Below are 9496 nucleotides of genomic sequence, written 5' to 3' on the forward strand. Positions count from 1 at the left end.
GCTCTCGTTCTGGGGTGTATTTTCCCACGTGCTCCCTTTCTCTCCTACACAAGCATTTCGATCATTTCTATGCCTAATGTGTGCTGAGCACTATGGCTGCCATTGGGAATAAAGCAAGAACAAAGCCATACTTCGGAATTCTCTGTCTGACGGTGGGTACAGACTCCGAGGTCACTGTAACATATGGTGGCAAATGTAAAGAGAAATATGTACTGAGAAATTCAAGGATGCGTGGAGGACTACACCAGCCCAGGAGAAGACAGGAAATAATACTTCATGGAAGAGTTCAAGTCTGAGCTAAGTCTAAACAGATGCATAAGGACTGTCCAGGTGAAGGAGAAGAGTTGTGGAGGCCACGTGGGCCTTCTGAGCAGAGGACGCGAGCTGGTGTCACAGCAGCTGCACAGGGTACACGGTGGCACGTGAGCCACAGTAGGGAAGAGCCTGCTGACGAGGGGGTTAACGCAGAAGACGACATAGACCCAGACGGCTTTTCCCTATTGTCCTATGAATTTCTTTGCCTTTGCTGATTCTGTTTATTTTCCTTGTGAGTGCCCATGAGCTTCTCGTCAAGACTTTTTGAGTTGAGAGTTAAGTTACACACAAGATATTAAAAAGGATACGAATTTTCCCAAAAGATATAAAGAGAACTGAAGAGGAGAAAAGGAAGCCTCCTCCAAAACGAAAACACGCAACAGGTACGTAGCGCTCCCAAATTATTGATCATCGGCGTCAATGCCGTCGGACAACAGACGGAAGGAACTATTATGTCATTGGAGCATCCGGAATTGCCGTGCGGCATAGTTCCCCACGCTGATGTGGGCTGTTCCACCATCACCGGCCCTGTGGAAGAGTGAAGGACAAGTACAGGTGTCAGCGGCAGGGAGACCTTCGGAAGCTCCGACCTGGGTCAGCTGTTGACCTTGGCTGAGCTGCCCTCTACGCACAGGCAACGTGAGGATTAGATTACTTAACTCTTCTGATCGGGAGAAGATTCAACCAGATTTGTTTTCTGTATTCGGCCCCTGGATGAGTGTTGATTAGCCTCCCTCTACTATATTGTAAATACAAGTATATCCAAGGAGAGTAAGTAGAATTATAAAATACCAGAATCTGGAATTTCCATAGAGAGCATTTCATGGCCTTTAATGCATTTTTTCACCCATGTATCTGTTACTCATTTATTCACTTAATAAATATAAGCAGTCTCCGACGATGAGTTGAGTGTGGCATATGCCCAAAGATAAGACATACCCTTGCACAGAGGAAGTCACAGGGTCATGGAGACACAGACACAGACACAGACTTTTTCAGTCTAGTGTGTTCCGTAATAAAATGAGACACGGTATAGAAAGAAATGAGTGGTTTCCTGTGTCGACGGGTCACCTGTCAGGTTTGGGGCAGGTGGGCTGGATGAACATTACCCTCCATGCAACAGAGGGCAGCCACCATCTCCAGGAATGAAGACTCACACAGCGTGACAAAGCTTAACATAAGGGTGTTAGTGAACAAACAAGAAGAGCTGTGGCCGATCCAGTCATCGTGGCGTGCGCGTTATTAGGTAGAGCAGTCACTGCTAATACTGTCTTTGTTGCTGGGGAATTTAATTACCAGAATGTTCCTGGGGAACATGGATATTGAAGAGAAGAATGTCTGCGGGTGGCACCTGTGCACCAGATGATGTGATGACGCGCTGTATCAGCCTCCCGTTTCATTGTCATAGGAAATCTCTGTGGTGGGTATTAGAATCCTCTTTTTATAAATGTGGATAATGTCTGAAATTTCCCCAAGGTTAAAAGAATTAGTAAAGAATGGAAAAGGGATTTCAAACCTTAGTGGAGTGACTCCAAAAATTTATTCTTTTTGCTAAAAGTGCCATCAAAATGAAACTGTCATAGTGGGTTGATTGGTTTCAAAAGGGCCAGAGTGTTGGCAAGGTCTGCCCACTGAAAGGTGTCTCTTTAAGCTTAAAAAGTTCACCTGGAAAAACAAACACTAACACATGTTCTATGAAACCCCGAAATCCTCATAAAATACCAAAGATCAAGAATACAAGAAGGAGATGAGCGAATGAGGCAGTAATTGCCACGAGCTCTCTGAAACAGTGTATCTCTCAAGTAGCCACTATCCAGAAAAATAGCTACGTGCCAAAGTTACAGCTAAGTTCTCAGCAGCCTTTCCCACGTAGATTCTTACCTGATAGAAGGAGAAAGCGGCTCCACGTCAGCCGCTTTCCGAAACTGATTCATGGAGCCTCAAGTGACAGTCCCTCCACACACCTGGGTCTGCCAGACGCTTTGGTCTTCCCCACTTACTCTTCCCGTGAGCAATCTCACACAGGAATAGTAATGATTTCGGATGCATCAGCTGAGGTTGGAGCTGTGTGCGCACGGCTTAAAGAGCGTGTCGAATGAGGTCTTACAGGGTCAGTGTCTCAGAGGACAGAAGGTCATTGTTTCAACCTCACCCTCAATACAGGTGGAAACACTGAGGTTCTGAGTAGACTTCTGGTTCAGCGAGACCTCGCAGTGCCCAATGGCACTTGATCTCATGGCCATCCAGGCACTAGTGTGTGGGTGTGCGAGTCAGGGAACTTGTGAGAACGTGTGTGTGTGTGTGTGTGTGTGTGTGTGTGTGTGTGAGTGAAGGGTTCACCTCCAGTCCCGGGCTGTCACCAGAAGTTTCCACACACTGTGACAACACGATCGCAGACACACCTGGAGAGATGCACAGCGAGAGAGCGAGACATTCCTAACTCTCCAGAGAACCAGAGAAATCGTCATGGAGCAAAATGATGTCCACTGAGTCTTGAGAAACAGACTATTCAGTGTAGCACCTCTGCGAGACCTCTTCGTGCGAGGGCTGAACGATTCGAAAACCCTGGCTCGATCTGGAAAAGCAGAGGCCAGACGCCCGGCACGGACTCGTCGGGACGGTGCTAAGAAGTTTAAGAGGGAGAAAAGTAGTAAATTCCGTTCGGGGTAAGTTCTAGTACAATGTACACTGTATAAAAATGAATTCTATAAATAAGGCTATCTGGGTACTTAAGGGAAGAAAGCTTAGAAACCTAAGAACAAAAAGTTGTACTTAGCGGGCCACAGCGCGGTGGCCGAATGCAGTCAGGATTTGCAGAAACGGAAGAAGTGAACAAACGGGGTCGTGGGACGTGGGAAGGGCGCAGAGGAATACGAGACACAGAGGGACAAGGAAAGGAGTGTGCTACCTATAAGATTCACGTTTACCAGCGCTCCCGGGGGCACATCCGTGTTTTCATTAGGATTCGTGAAAGCCTCGATTTCGCCTGGCTCCATGAAAGGTTATGATAAAGTTTCACCGGGCGAAATGTCCCGCTGCAATCACGCGCCAGCGCTGGGCTTCGGCGGTGGGAAAGCTCACGCTTCATCTTCTGCATTTGGCCCTGGCACCTGGCTACCTACGGCCCCCCCACCTCGTCAGCGCCCCCTGCCGCTGCCGGAGCAAACTGGCGGGCCGACCCGGGTGCCCCGCCTCGCTCTGCGCTTTCCCGCATGTCTGCTGCCCCGTATGACCCTGCCCCGGATGACCCTGCCCCGTGACCCTGCCCCAACCCCCTTTTCCTTACCCAGCTGGATTCACCCAACCGCTGGATTGTATGGTAGTTTCACTGTTAATTGTCTGAGGACCCTCCATCCTGTTTTCCATGCTGGCTCCCTGATTTACGTTCCCACCAACGGCGCACAAGGGTTTCCCCTTTTTCCCAAATCCTCACGGATTATCTGTCATCTTCCTGATGGCAGCCGTTCAAATAGATTGTGAGGTGATATCTGGGTGTGGTATGGATTTGCATTTCCCTGGTGATTAATGGTAGTGCGCATGCTTCCACGTGCCTGTTGGCTATCTGTATGTCTCCTCTGGGAAAATGTCTACCAGTTCCTCTGCCCACATTTAAATCAGATCGTTTTTTGCTACTGAGTTGTATAAGAACTTTATATATCTTGAATATGTGTTATGTAAATTTTATATATTTATGTGTTTATATATGTTTTTACATGTATATGTAATATACATTATATGTTATATATTTCTATATATGTAATATATGTAAGTCCTCACTTAACATCAGCAATAGATTCTGTGACTTTAAGCAAAATGACATATAATGAAACCAATTGTACTATAGGCTAATTGATAAAAAGAAGAGTTAAGTTACCTATGGCATCTCATTAACATTGTAAGGAAATGACATTGAACAAAAGGATATTATTCGAGGATCCGCTATGTATACATTTACAAAAGATGCCTATACCATATCTAAACTCTTTGATGATCAGGTTTTTGGTTCCTGTCTTCAACTGCTCACTATTCTGACACTCTGTTTTGTGATTTAAAGCAAAGGATCAGCAAAACACACTTCTGAATTATGGAGTGTGAGAACTGTGAAATGGAATCTTAAGACGAGAGTCACTATTTTACAATTCAGGCCCTTTGCCTTTGTCGCTGCCTGATTGGCTTTTTCTCAGCTTCTGACCAATTCTGAGTGTTGGGTGTTTTGTGCTCTGTGGTTTTCTAAAATATCTCTGTGATGGATGAAAGTCCATACAGTGAGACGCACTGTCAGATTCGAGACATTTGTCACCAGGTACTGACACTCATCTCTGCCAAGTTGCTAGGTCTGAATCATGACTTGGCTTCTGACAAAATGTCAGTGTTATCTGTCACCATCTAAGACTTCTGCCACATCAGATTGCCACTTACTTGCCAAGGGTCAGAACCACTGGATAGACAGCAGTTTTCAATGACTCTTTCAAATTTTTCCCCCAGGATAAACTTCACAGCCCAGCTCCACCCACCAGGTAAAAGTGCGAACTTTATTATAAATAAATGCAATTAATGAAAAGATTCGATTCCCCCAATGCTACCTTGGAGAAACCATTAATCTACCTCCTCCCTGATATGGTTTCTAACCACAGAAGCCCTAATCGATATGTCATTCCATTAAATTCTTATGACACAGAATTCCCAGTTTAAGAATGTGACATACATTTCCTCAAGGATTCGGCAAATGACTGGGTCAGTCCAACAAAGGATTTCTATGAGAAACTGAAGTCAACCTCATATGAAAATTCTCACGCAAAAGAAAGGGGATAGGCTGATGGGTCAGATGGCGCGATTTCGAGTACTGCCCATCGGGACCTGATATAGGCTTTCTTGGTTTCCGACTTGTTACAACTTGTACCAAAAATCTGGGATGAGACAGTGAAAAAACAGAAAGGGAAAAGAGAAGTTCTCGTTGGATCGCGATGCATGCAGCAGTCGTCGCAAGGAAATATTATGATGTCTATGATTTGCTTTGAAAATACTGTCCGTGAGGAAGGGACAGATAAAGCAAGGCTGTCAAAATATTGATGACTGTTGGGACCGCATGAAGCAGACCTGGCAATTCACGGTGTTTGGGTTTAGGTTTAGGTCGACTTTGTGTTTAGGTCACTAGTGCACCTGATAGTGTGTTCCAAGGCTTGGAACCAGGTAGGCAAATCGAGGTACGTTTGAGATAGGCAAAGGGAGATGAGGACTCATTCAAGAGGCAGAAATCTTTGTCCAGGAATGGAACAAAACTAGATACAGTGTACAGACAAGCAGAAAGAGCAAGGCATGGCAAACTGACCAAATAAGAAGGAATTCTGATGACTGGCTGGGCTTCTTCCTCTGATGCCTTCTCATCTTGAGGATACGAATCATTATTTCTGACACAGGTCCTTTTACTGAGGTCCTTTCCCAGTTCATCCTTCTCACCCCAAACATCAGCATTTTCTGTTATGTCTGTATTGCCTTTCTCAGTCCTTAGAATATTGTAGGTAATCAACAAACATCTGTTGAATTTAGTAAGTAATGCTACCATCTAGATATAAGCTCTATCCACCTGCAGCAGAAGAGGGTCTGGGGGAAAAGGGCATAAAAGGAAGTGTTGGTTGTTCTTTCCTGCCTCTGATTAGGTTATTGGCAAGAAGGTGCACAAGGGTGTCTAAGAGGCCTTAAGAGGACCGATGCAGCTTTGCAGGTACTGAGGACACTGCTGACAGATCCATTGACTCGTTTATGGCACAAATATTCATAAAAGCTCACTGTGTATTACACACTGTCCTAAATGGCAGGTAAAAAATGGACAACAAAATAGAGAAAGTGCTTGTGATCTCAGCTTCACAGGGGTAGCACATAAATGGTGACTGGACGATTACAGCTCATGACCCATCTCTGCCAGGTAATAACGACCTGTGACCTGGGCTGCATAATTCAATCTCTCTAAGTTCCAGTTGCCTGTTCGTTCTGTTATATGTGGAAATAATGAGAATCCCTACCTTAAAGAGGTATTTTTGTTCTTACGAACACCTTTCAAGGACTTGCCATGTGCCTGCCCGTAACCGACAGTGACAGTTGGGCACACCACCCCGTCCTCCACAATGCTCCTTCCACACTGCACCACAGCCCTGCCCTGTGCTCCCATCAGCCTCCAGGGCAGACGCCACGCCTTACGCATGTTTTCACAGTTGGATTTGTGGTCGATAAAACATATTAGATCCTCAGAATGTGCTTTCTCGAAAAATTCGAGAGAAGACAGCATCTTAAAAATCCGCACGCTTGTTTCAGAGCAACTATGAAATGATGCTCAAGGAAGTTAGTTACTGCTAACGAATGAAGCTGATTAAACCAAGAGAGCAAGCACTGCAAGCTACAACACCCAGGGCGCCACCCCGGGGCAGAACCCGAAAACGACAAACGATGTCTCTTCATATTTGCTTTCAAAACGGCCACCGCAAATGCAGATCATTCTCTCTCCACTAGATCCGGCAGTGAGACTCACTGTTTCAGCAACTGTGCATGCGCTGAGTTAATGCGAACCAAATGCGCTGACGCCAACGCCAGAGCTAAAGATTGAAACCGCGCAAAACCCCAACTGCACACTTAGCTTCTTTTCTTTTTGAATGTGCACACATTTCCCCCTCCTATCCAAGACATATTAATATAACCGGCAAATGAAACAGAGATTTCAACAGCATAATGTAGTCTTCTAAATTCTACTTAGGTAGTAAATCCTTCTAAGCCTATCATGAACAGATCGTTTAAGCCCAAGGGAAAAAGCTTACCTAGAGATAAATTCATAGAATATATGAAGAGATGGAAAGAAGGGTGTGGGAGCTTCTGTCTAGCTTAACTGCTAAAGTCTACAAGTTTACTCAACCTCCCTGAACTTCAGTGTCCCCATCTTTCAAATGAAGTCCACGTCCCTTAAACTTGCCTCCTTGAGGGGAACTCAGGTTAAGCACCTGTTAAGTACGCTTAACGAGTTGGCAAACTGGAAAACGTCCAAATGAGCCAGGAATTAGGCGATACTAGTCCCTTAGCTGTGTAGCAAACTCCTGTTTCTCTCAACAGTTTTAAGACACAGAAAATGAAATTATCTGTGCATTTGACTCTCACAGGTATGCAGACAAATTTTGCACTTATGGCTATAGTTCTGCAAGTTGGTTTTCTCATAAAATCAGAATATTGGAAATTTTATTGTTTCGTAAATGTTGCTAGAGATATTATTCCAGAGAATATCTTCTTACTGTCACTAACATCTACTATTTCCATTTCTCATTTTTCCCCCACCTTTTCCTCCTTTCCTCCTTATTTCCTCCTTTCATTCTCCTTCCTCTTTCTCTCCCTTCTTCCTTCTCTCCCTCCCTTCCTGATATTTGGATATATTTATTTTAAGTGAGATGTTCCCCATCTTTAAAATGTAAGTAAACGTACCTTCCCCACAATGCTGATATGAAAGTTAAATAAAGCACGTAAAAGCTCGTAATACAATGTCTGGCATATTTTTATCTTCAATATGTCTTCGTTTTCTTTCTTCTTCCTCTTTGAATTTTTCCTCTCTTTTTCCTTTCTCTCTTCTTCCATCTCTTCTTCTGTCACTCCTCCCAAGACCATCTCTACTCTTGTGTTCTCTTTCTTTTTGAATTACAGTCATTCTCTATGTATCCTACATATTAATACTTCTCCATCACATTTGTAGCAAATATCTTCTCACGGCCTACGTTTTGTCTCACTCGACTTTACCCAACGACCATCTCAATCTTCGGGCTTCGCAATGTCTTAGGACACGTGCTCTCTTCTCTACGGCCACGCCACCCTGAACGTGCCCGATCCCGTCTGATCTCGGAAGCTAAGCAGGGTCGGGCCTGGTTAGTACTTGGATGGGAGACCACCTAGGAAGACCAGGTGCTGTAGGCGTAAAAAATATATAAAAAATAAGGGATTGTAAGTTGACAAGGTCCTTGTAATCTGTGAGGTCAACCAAGGGTTGCCCTGCCTAAAACAACAACAACAACAACAAAAACACGTGTGATCGGCATGCCTGCTCGCACAGCACGAGGCATGAAGCCCTTCGGGTTTCTCGGAGTCTAAAGTTAGGTGGTAACCTGATGACGGCTGGATGCAGGTGTCCCTCCTCCGGCCCTTCCAGGCCCCTGGCTAAGGGCTGTGAAAGCTTAGGTTATGTAGGCCTAAGCTCCGTGATATGGCTGTAGGTTGTACAAACCTGCTCTAACAACCCAGCTTCTAAGACATAAAAATCGGGAGTAAAAAAGTTGTTAGGATAAAAGAAGCATAAAGGAGGGATGGAGAGTGGGGCTTTGGGAGGTGCCGACACTTTCCAGCTTAAGCGGGGCGTTATTAGACTGGCTGCAGGGCTGCGAGGGCTCGGTGGCTGTGTCCCAAGGGAGAGAGTACTGGTCCACCACCAACACCGACCCCGGGCCCAGGGTGAAGACGCGACAACCCTGATGACGGGGCACGTGCGCCACAAAACAATGTGAAAAGACTGGGAATGGCCGTTTTAAATAATACCGATTTTCTTCGTCTAAATCTTCCTCGCGGCATATGTTTACTGAGCACCTACTGTATTTTAGTTGCTGGGGATAATGCAGTAGAATAAAGTTAAATACACAGAATGTCTTGCCTTCACGCAGTTTAGGGAGAGGAGAGGAGAGAGGAGAGGAAGGAGAGAGAGAGAGAAGGAAGGAGGGAAGGAAAGAGGAAGGGAAAGAGAAAGAGGGAGAGAGAGTAATAAATTACTTCGTATTGTAGAAAGCAATAAACGTTTTGGGGAAAAAAGTAAGCAGTCAAGGTTAATAAAGAGCGGAAGAAAGTGTTTGCAAATGAGAGGGTGTGTGTACACGGCAAACAGATGATTCAGATGAATACAAATTATAAAATTGGATGGTGTGGTTAGATAATCCGTGTCATTTTAGTATACCGAAAAAAACAACCTTCTTTACCCTGATTATTAAGAAAATTCATTGCTTAAGATGCTTTATGGAAATTTCCCTTTTGGGGGCATAGGGAGAGACTAGTATTTGCAAAGACCATTCTGTGCCAGTTGGTGCCTATATATTATCTGGCACCAATATATTATCTGGCGCCTATATATTGCCTCATTTCATCTTTCTACAAATTCATCGATATTTGCGTT

At 44.7% G+C, this 9496-nt stretch overlaps 1 non-coding gene across 1 annotated transcript; it reads left to right on the plus strand.

Annotated features, from left to right (window-relative positions):
• Positions 1-8137: 8137 nt before the first annotated feature.
• LOC111747481 lies at positions 8138-8256 on the plus strand. The gene has a single exon (XR_002783542.1). It is a non-coding gene; the product is annotated as a 5S ribosomal RNA (ribosomal RNA).
• Positions 8257-9496: the final 1240 nt, after the last annotated feature.

The sequence above is a fragment of the Pteropus vampyrus genome, unplaced genomic scaffold, assembly GCF_000151845.1.
Source record: "Pteropus vampyrus isolate Shadow unplaced genomic scaffold, Pvam_2.0 Scaffold224, whole genome shotgun sequence".
Lineage (NCBI taxonomy): Eukaryota > Metazoa > Chordata > Mammalia > Chiroptera > Pteropodidae > Pteropus > Pteropus vampyrus.